Consider the following 10,345-nt stretch of genomic DNA (forward strand, 5'->3'; position numbering starts at 1 on the left):
TGAATATCATATATGTACTCCATGTAAAATATAAAATATTACAAAAATACTTTATTCTGCAAAACATGTTAAGTTTGGAGAACATTTGTTCAGCTTGCACAACATACACATTTTACTTATTAAACTTAAATGATCTTCAATATTTTTAATGAATTAGTGATATTCGTAGAACATACTTCACAAAATAATAAATTTTATAGTGTTTTGATTGCAGAACATATGTTGTCTCCAAGATCTCCGATTAAAAAATGGTCTCCATAGAACTTTTCTCATCTAATTGAATACCATAAGATTTTCTAAATCTCTTAAAATCTAATTTAAGTAAATATGAATATCTTTAACATCGAAAAAGATCATTTAAAATCCCCTCAAATACACCTACTAAGCATCCCTTTTAGAATATTTTAGGCCGGTCAATATATTTATACCCCTTTCTACAATAACCATTTACACTTCTCAAAACAAATAACATATACACAGTTTTATGCACAATCAGTACAAGATGAGAAAAATGGCACCACCTGAGTACCAGATCTTGAACTTAGACATAGATTTGGTCATCATCATTTTCTCCTTACTCTTGAATGATAACTTCATAGATTTTGCAAACTTCTTTCAGATATGGGTATTCTATCAAACTCCAAAACATATATCTATAATCCTACAACATATAGATTGGTCAAATATCCATATTCATGAAAGTAGTTTAAACCCAATTGCCCAACACAAATTCTCGGCCTTCCTTGAAGACTGCAAAACCAGAGGTATAAATCATGCACTGTGTTATGATGCCTGTAAGCATCTTCTACAAAGGAAAGATCCTAAAAATAACCTATACACCCTTCGACAACTTTCACACAACCATTTCCTTTCATTTCTAGCATTTCATGTATTCAGCTCAATATATAATGGAGCTTGTGTTGAAGAATCTGCTACATCCATCTACCATAGACTAAAGAATTTCCAGTTCAAATCTAATTTACAAAGTATGGTGATAACGCTTCAGAAGTACACGAGGCAGCACAACCGAGGAAGCTGGAATGCAGTTCGACCATTCACCCCACTCCCTTTATGGTGTCCATTGGGTAAGGAAAGGATAAGTACACATTTCTATTTCCATGGCTGGCCTCCTACTTTTGAAGAAATTATCAACTCTACTTGCCCTCTCTGTTGTCTACAGATGATATGTTACGAAATTTTCGAAGAATATCTGTATTGGTTTTAATTTTTCTTATAGTGCTTTTATGAAGTATACCATAGATATTCACTTTTTACCTAATATATTGCAAATAAATTACGGAAAAAAATATGGCAGGGTCTACACTCTCGACTTTTTTCACAAATTTTTGGACTAACCACTCAAGTGAAAGAACATAAAAATATTCTTCATAAATTGTTTCATCTATCATTTTTTTTCTTAGAAAGCCATGTTTAAAATTTCAGATTGGTCAATTGTTGTTGTCAACTAAAGCGTGAGAAAGGTAAAAGATCAGAGCATCGATCAGATTAAATTTTACGTACCTTAAAAATTTGGAAGATTTAAGAATTCCTTTCCTAATAAAGGGGGTTTGCTTTTGATAAGGGCCTTTCTTGGTTGTAAAAGAAAGTAAATAATTGCACGGAAGGGCTTTAGCATCCTGTTTCCAGAGTTTAGATCATAAGCCCAGATAAGCTATATAAGTTTTCACAAATTTTTACACTAATTAGAAATACACTCATATAGTATTCAAAAAAGTATTAATATCGTCAACAATTACACACCCTTAAATTTAGTTTAAATAATTAATGTATATGATTTTGATAGTGGGTGTTAGTCTCGAATGTTGAAGCATTTTAATAAGTTGGGTTTATCTAAGTGATCTTTAATCGTTGGTGCCTTCTTAATTTTTCCACATACTAAAAATATATACGAATTTGATATTTGATTTGAATGAAGTGGATATGATGGCTCTTCTAAAATTATGAGAGTTGAATCATTCTTAAAAATTTAATTGGATTTTAATGCATATTTAGGGTGATTCGATCAGAACACAATCCGTAGGAAGGCCTATTCGCAGTACAGTTAATAATAAAGGGGAAAATGTGGAACTCGCAGCCTAATAAGAATTAAGACTTTTAAGGTTATGGTGGACTTCACAGTGTGTGATATATTGCAAATGAAGAAGTACTGCACCACTTATGGCACACCAAATATTATTTCAATGCAGTATAGGTTTTAAAATATGATTTTACGGGGTGGTTTTGGTCAATTAGATTTTATCATATTAAATAATCAAACTTAAGGATCCAACCGTACAGATCTATATGGTATGAAATATAAGAGCCTTGCTAAAAGTTTAATATTTTTTTAATTTATTTATCTTAGTTATTATAGGAAAAAAAGAAAAAAATCAAACTTCCGTGGGATTCAATCCGTGGAAATAAAGACCCTAATGCCACAGATTTCTATATCCGTAGAATTCAAACTTCCGTGGAATTAAATATCTGTCACATTTATAGCCTATTTCATGGTATTTATATCGGTTGAATATGTAAATTCGACTCACCTAACAATAATTACTTTCCTTATTTTTTTAATATTGTTTTGCATTATAGGATCAGTGGTATTTATAAATTCCACCGAATTCAGTCAAATTAAAATCTTCCAAAATAGAAACCCTACTGCCACTTTGTTTCACTTTTTTCTTGTGGCCTCCTTTCTTCTCTATTCTCTTATCTCCTTCCACCATTTCTATTCTAGTGGAGCTTCATATAACATCAAGTAAGTATAATTTCTTACTTCTAATTAAGCTTAATGTGATTATTGTTGTTTTATTATTATAATTGTCTTTAAATACTTGATTGCGATACAATTGTATTTGGGGATCTTGATGTTATTCATGGAATTTACATAATTTTGAGTTTTCACTAGTTACATTGTTTAAGTTATTGAACTTATTATTAATAGTTACATAATGTTTAATCATAATATTCATGAATTACACATCTACATATTTTCTTGTTAAAATTAATTTCATCCTTTATTTTTATGTATTTATAGAATAGTTAATTTCACTTGTTCTTAATTATGTTTGGGACACTCGTATGATTACTAATAAATTTTGTAAAAAATATCTTACAATTTTAAATTTGAAAAATTTACTTTTGACATTTATAACCTACTAAATTATGTGTAAATTTTGTAGATGACATCCGATCGTAGTTGGATTGGTCGTAGTCGATTTGATGCATGGAAAAATATATTCGAAGATTATAAGAAAGGTGTAGCAAGTTTTATTAAATTTTCAAGTGAACATGTTGAAGATGATTCCAATATCATAAGATGGCCATATCAAGAGTGTGAAAATAAACATTGGAAAGGTTATGATGATGTGACATATGACTTATATCGACATGGCATTATGGAGTGGTATACTAAGTGGGATTTGCATGGTGAGAAGAATGTGAGACATGTTGAGGCCGGAACAAGTTCGTGTAGTATTGGTCAAAGAGATGTTGATATGTACGACGTAATGGATATGTTAAGAGACATTGGAGAAGCAAATAGACATTTGGAGGATTTGGAGGAGGAACCAAATGCATCAGCAAAAGATTTTTACAAGATGTTGGATAGTGCTTCCGAACCAATTTATCCAAATAATACCGATTTTACAGCATTGTCATTTGTAAACAAGCTGCTTCATTTCAAGAACAAACATAATTGCAGTAATAATGGGTTTGATGAGTTGCTTAAAATCATTGGATCAGTTCTTCCTCCTGGCCATAAATTGCCACTTACTTACTATGAAGTAAGGAAGTTGATAAAAGGATTACACATGAGATATGAGAAGATTAATGCTTGTGAGAATGATTGTATTTTGTTTTACAAGGAAAATAGTGAGAAAACGCATTGTGACATATGCACTGTAAGTCAATATAAGGCACAAAAGGATCCAAAAAAAAAATCCCAAAAAAGATCTTGCGTTATTTTCCTCTTACAGAGAGACTGCAACGTCTATACATGAATGAAAACACCGCAGAATGTATGAAGTGGCACCACAATAGAGTTGTAGTTGATGGTCAGTTATCTCACCCGGCGGATGGAGATAATGAATGGAAACAATTTGACCGTAGATTAACAAATTTTACAAAGGAAATACGGAATGTGAGACTTGGCCTTTCTGCTGATGGATTCGATCCTTTTCGTGATTCACATGCAAGGGAATATACAGTTTGGCCCGTTGTGGTTGTAGTTTACAATCTTCTCCCATCCATGTGTACAAAAGCTCCATACATGTTTATGCCTCTTCTCATTCCCGGGCCAAATGATCCTACAAAAGATTTTCATGTTTATCTTCGACCACTAATTGATGAATTGAAGCTATTGTGGCGGACAGGGGTGCAAACATATAGGTCGACTTTCCTGATGTTTATAATAGGTCATCAGGAATAAATTTTATGATGAAGGCAGCATTGATGTGGACAATTAGTGACTTTCCTACACTTGGCATGCTTAGTGGATGGTCGACTAAGGGTAAGTTGTCATGTCCAGTATGTATTGGAGGTGTCAAAGCCAAACATCTTAAGCATGGTGGTAAACCTAGTTTTTATGGCACTGCTCGATATTTCTTAGAAGCAGATGACCCATTGAGAAGGAGCATAAAATTTGGAAGTAGAGAGACACGATCAGTCACTTCTCGATATTCAGGATTAATTGTAAAGACCCTTTGTGAGGAGATTCAGTTTCCTCCCCCTGGAAAGACAATCAGAAGAAAACCAAGGGATTATGGTGTAACACATAATTGGACACACTTCTCTCCATTTTTTGAGCTACCGTATTGGGAGACACTCAGTCTTCGTCATAATATAGACGTCATGCATACGGAAAAAAATATATTTGAAAACATCTTCTTCACTTTGTTGAATGTTAGGAAGAAGACCAAAGATAACTCGAAGGCAAGGAAAAATTGTAAAGAATTAGGTGTACATCGTGAGTTGTGGATTCAAGATGGTGACACAATGCCGAGTGCTCCTTATGTACTTGAGAAAGAACAAATCCTCAAATCGTTAAAGTGGACTGAAGAATAGGAACTTCCAGATGGGTATGTATCAAATATATCCAGGTGTGTTAATTATGAAAAATGCACCATGCATGGGATGAAATCACATGATTGCCACGTTTTCATGCAAAAATTGTTGCCTATTGTTTGTCATGACTTATTACCGAGGAATGTAGCTGATGTTCTTATATTGAGATGTCTAACTGTTTCCAAGATTTATGCTCATCCAACTTGAAATACACGGATCTTGAGAAGATGGAAATTGATATAGTGGGGATATTTTCCAAACTTGAAATCACTTATATTTCAGGGTTTTTTTATTCGATGGAGCATTTGCCGGTTCATTTGGCTACAGAGTGTAAGTTAGGTGGTCTAACTAATTTTCGATGGATGTACTTTGTTGAAAGATTTTTGCACGAATTGAAATTGAATGTAAAAAACAAAGCTCGGGCAGAAGGTTCAATGACAGAACGATATATTGAGGAAGAATGTGTTCACTTTTGCTCATTATATTTCGAATCCAAAGCCAAGACAGTGCATAATCAGTTACGTCAAAATGAGGCATCAAAAAGCTTATTTGATCCTAACTTGTTAGAAGTTTACACATACCCAACATACCCCATGCTTCGGACCGGATTTAGAATTTTGAGCGATGATGAGCATAAACTTGTGACCTACTATATTCTAATTAATTCTCCAGAAGTCGGAAAATTTTTGCGGTATTATTTCTCAACCTTACTTAAGTAAATCTAAATTTACTATATATCTAGTCAACTAATTTTAGTTTTTTTAATATTTTTTAATTTTTATAATAGGGGATTCCAAAGGTTAGTGGATAAAGAACATCCTGATTTCAATGATGCAAAAAAAGAAGAGTTTCAAAAAATATACTTCATTGATTGGTTTCGTAGAAGGGTATGTGAATAAATTTATACGTTGCACGCTTATGTATTTGTTCATATAATATAACCGCACCCTTATGTGTTTATCTTCTTTACTATTAGGTGGAAGGTGATCAAGAGCTCAAAGCTAAATTTAAAGATTTAATAAGAGGACCTATGTATGATGTTGAATCCTTTAAAGGATCCAAATGTAATGGATATAAATTTGGTTGTGCGAAGGAAAAGGAGCTCACCTCATCAAATTCCAGTGTGGTTGTTATTGGTAAAAAGTATAATAGATAATTCTTAAACTTGTAAATTGCATTAGCCTTATGTTATTTGTTACTAAATTTCATACATTTAAAATTATAGGAAGTTCATACCAAGGAAGCTTTGACAATTATTATGGACGACTACAAGAAGTACTTAAGCTCTACTATCACAATGGCAATCAAGTTGTCTTATTCAAATGTCATTGGTTTGATCATACAACACATGTCAAAGTCGATAGAAATAGGATGACCACGGTGGATGTAAAATCAAAGTTAAGAGCCGAAGATGTATTTGTGTTGGCTAGCCATGCCCATCAAGTATATTACGCACCGAGCATTACAAATCCAAAGTCTTCATGGTACACGGTCTTAACAACTAAGAGTCGACAAGTTAACGAGAATGTGGCGTCTAAGGTAAGAGTAACATCTTTCGATGATACTTTACAAAATGATGCATCAAGCGCTTCATCATCACATGTCGAAAGTAATTATTCGAGAGCCCTCAAATTTTTTTATTGACTTGAGTATGTTCGAAAATGATTTCTCTTATCATGAGTACAATGAGGACAAAAACAAAGAGAAAGACGACGATGAAGAGAGGAGTATTCATGAGGAGAGTGATAGTGATCATGATGATTTGGCGTAGATTATTCTTTTGTAATTTTAAATCACTAGTTCACATTATTGATATTTTTTTTGAAATTAATATATAAGTCATATAAAAATATTTGTGTAATTGTGATTAAGAATTTCTTATTTTCCCAGTATTGAGAATGTTGAATTTCTGTAATTGAGAATGTTGAATTTAATTTTATGCTGAACAAAGAGGTTAGTCAGTAGCTTCTGTTAGTTTTTGTAAATTTGTAAATATCTTCGACCGAATTCAGTGGAATTAGAACAGAGGACATGCGGGTTATTTCCACCAACTTCAGTGATATATTATAATGGGCTGGGTAATTTAGATTATGGGCCGGGTTATCAACTGATATCAGTCGAACAAAAGCAGTAACATATATACATAGGTTTATCAGCTCTCTTTTTCTTACTTTTCACCTCTTTCGCCGTTGAGTACAATCTCAAAGTTGTTCTATATAAAATGGAAGTTGTTCTAATACTCACTTTCTTAGCACTATTTCGGGTATCTGAGGTATTCATCCCTGTTCATCATCGCATCAAATATTTTGGTGCCTATTCGTATATACTATTATGTGTATATAGGGTTTTGTCTGTAAATTAACTTGGGCGTTTGTATATACTTGACTTTAGGGGTTTTGTGTTAACTTGATTTTAGTGGTTTTGTAAATACAAGATTTATGAGTTTACAAATTTAGGGTTTTACATATTTTTTATTTTGATTTCTATCCAAATTATGGTAATTAATAATGTCAAATTTTAAGAGTAAGTATGGGTTTATACTTAAGAGTAGAGTAGTTAACTATCTTACATGATTTTGTTTTCAGGGTCCCGAGTGTGAAGCATTTGTGAAGGTCGCAACTTCAGACAATGAAATTCAATTTGCTCAAACAAACAGCAACAAGGTTGCCAGAATTTTATTCCCAATTATTAAGGCACCATATCATTTTCTTGGCCTGGTGAAAAGCGAGCAGGAGAAATTTACAAGTCTCGGTAGGTGGAACATTAGTTATTGGTTTTGATTTTGCTATCGGCTTTTCAAACTATGTATATAGGTCCATTTATATTTTACATTCATTAAGAGGTTGATGCTTTCTCTCTGTTTTGCAGAAAATGCTTTTAAAGTGGGCAAAAATCAGTTTTTAGATGATAACAAATTGGTGTTAGTTAGGCTTCTGACTAAAATCAACTTTGCTAGAGTGTATTCTAGTTCAAACAAACTACAGGTCGGTTGTGTTTTCTCTTAGGTTGTGCCATTGCAACTATAATTTTTTTTAATTTCCTTTTCCTCCTCTAACATTGTATTTTGTGTTACAATTTTGGTATCTAGGTTATACATATTTATATACTTATAATAGATTTTTGTCCTTATATAATGTCAACAGTTAATTTCATTTTCATATCAGTTTCTTTTATATGTATTTATCTTCTTTTATGATACAGTTTCTTGCATTACTATTTGTGGTGTTTATCCGATGACAAAGACGAATCCACATATCTAAAGCTCCCAAGTTCGAACTCATCATTCCTTCCATTGATATTAGTTATTTACGGGTAACATGTTTATCTTTTCTTTTTATCTTTGTTTGTATTTTTTTAGTAATTTTTTGTATCTGTTTACTTATATTTTAATTTTATTTGTTTTCTTATTCCAGTTTATGGCCCCCACTCATTCTGTTGTATGCACACTTTTGATATCTAGTTTATTTGGTTTTGTGGAGGCACGACGAGATTATGCAACTTCAAGCGTAAGTATTTTTCTATTTTAAATTTCATATTACATACTTGTTTGACCAATTTGTTAATACCATTTATCTTTACATTTGCATATTTTATGGCAGGGTTGCTGATTGTGGGTTTTTATTATAATTTTCATGACGGTAGGTGCTAGTAGCAGAACTTCCAGAATTAAGGAAAGCGAGTTTAAACAAAGATTATATGGTATAGGCTTATAAAAATTCGTCACACATTTAGGTCCCACATAATGTCTTAAGTGGATATGTTCATGTTAAGTTATTGTGTACTTCTAGGAAGATAATTAAGATGTAAAGAAAGATGGTGTGTATGGTGGAAGAGTGGAAAAATTGTAGGTTACTAATGATCTAACACAAATTGCATCTTAATTTGTAACGCAGGTCATGGTCAACAAGCCGGGAAGAGTAATAGTTCCGTCCGATAAGAAGCGAAAGAGCAAGAAGGATTGACATGATGAATTCCTTTCCTAATAAAGGGGTTTGCTTTTGATAAGGGCATTTCTTGGTTGTAAAAGAAAGTAAATAATTGCAGGGAAGGGCTTTAGCATCCTGTTTCCAGAGTTTAGATCATAAGCCCAGATAAGCTATATAAGCATATCCGGGTTTAGAGATAAAACTACTAACTTTGTACAAAGAAGAGAAGAAGTGATCAAGGCAACCCCTAGACTTATTGTTAAAGTCAATCATTCTACAAAATTCAAATTGTCTAGAATGGCCTTGTCAAAAAAAAATAGTCAAGAATGGTACATATGGTAAACATAGAATCACCCATTTGCATATCTACAACCCCATACAAAGTAGTCTAAAGTTTTTATAAAATTAATTTACAATTCTCTGTTATATCATTTGATTTTTTTGAAAAAATTAGCAAAAAAAAATATTATTTTTTAGAAAAATAGATTAATAACATTTACTTGTTGAAAAGGGTCCAAAACTAGAAAAATAGAGATTATGTTGCTAGAGTTATTGAGCTAATAATACCAACTTCAAAAGATTGTTACTTTTATAAAACGTGTCATGTATGTGTATACTTTTACAAATACTTTGAAATTGAGAGATTTAGAAATTACATAAATTATAAAAATTTCTAGCAAATATATTAAAATCCATATTTTTTAGTTTAAAAATCCTCCAATACATTGATATTATATTTAAATTTATAATTCAAATCTAATATACTGGAATTTTTAATATTTTGGAATCCTAGTGGAATACCCAATATTTTCAAAAACAATTAACAAATCTAATCTAGGGTTAAGTTCTATGTAGACCACTTTTTTTGGAGACCTTGGAGACCACTTGTGTTCTGCAAGTTAAATGTTACATAAAAACATTGCAAAACATATTATTTTGTAAATCATGCTCTACACAGATCTTTATTTTATTCAAAATCTTGAATATCATATATGTACTGCATGTAAAATATAAAATATTACAAAAATACTTTATTCTGCAAAACATGTTAAGTTTGGAGAATATTTGTTGAGCTTGCAGAACATACACATTTTACTTATTAAACTTAAATGATCTTCAATAATTTTAATGAATTAATGATATTCGTAGAACATACTTCACAAAATAATAAATTTTATAGTGTTTTGACACTACAACATTTTTGCAATCATACAACTGTTTTTTTTCGTTGTCTGACAGGTAGAATTTCCGTTGTCTATCCAACACTCGTGTGATCGAAGGTTGGACAACGGTTGTTAATACAGTTGTAATAAGGGAGATTCAACAAGGTTTTTCAATACTGGTTACAATCA

At 31.9% G+C, this 10,345-nt stretch overlaps 1 long non-coding RNA gene across 1 annotated transcript; it reads left to right on the forward strand.

Moving 5' to 3' along the window:
* The first annotated feature begins 7,261 nt into the window (after window positions 1-7,261).
* On the forward strand, window positions 7,262-8,379 carry LOC141701538 (uncharacterized). The gene is made up of 3 exons (XR_012566816.1): window positions 7,262-7,339; window positions 7,653-7,818; window positions 8,269-8,379. It is a non-coding gene; the product is annotated as an uncharacterized LOC141701538 (long non-coding RNA).
* Window positions 8,380-10,345: the final 1,966 nt, after the last annotated feature.

Source organism: Apium graveolens, unplaced genomic scaffold (assembly GCF_009905375.1).
Source record: "Apium graveolens cultivar Ventura unplaced genomic scaffold, ASM990537v1 ctg4014, whole genome shotgun sequence".
Classification (NCBI taxonomy): domain Eukaryota; kingdom Viridiplantae; phylum Streptophyta; class Magnoliopsida; order Apiales; family Apiaceae; genus Apium; species Apium graveolens.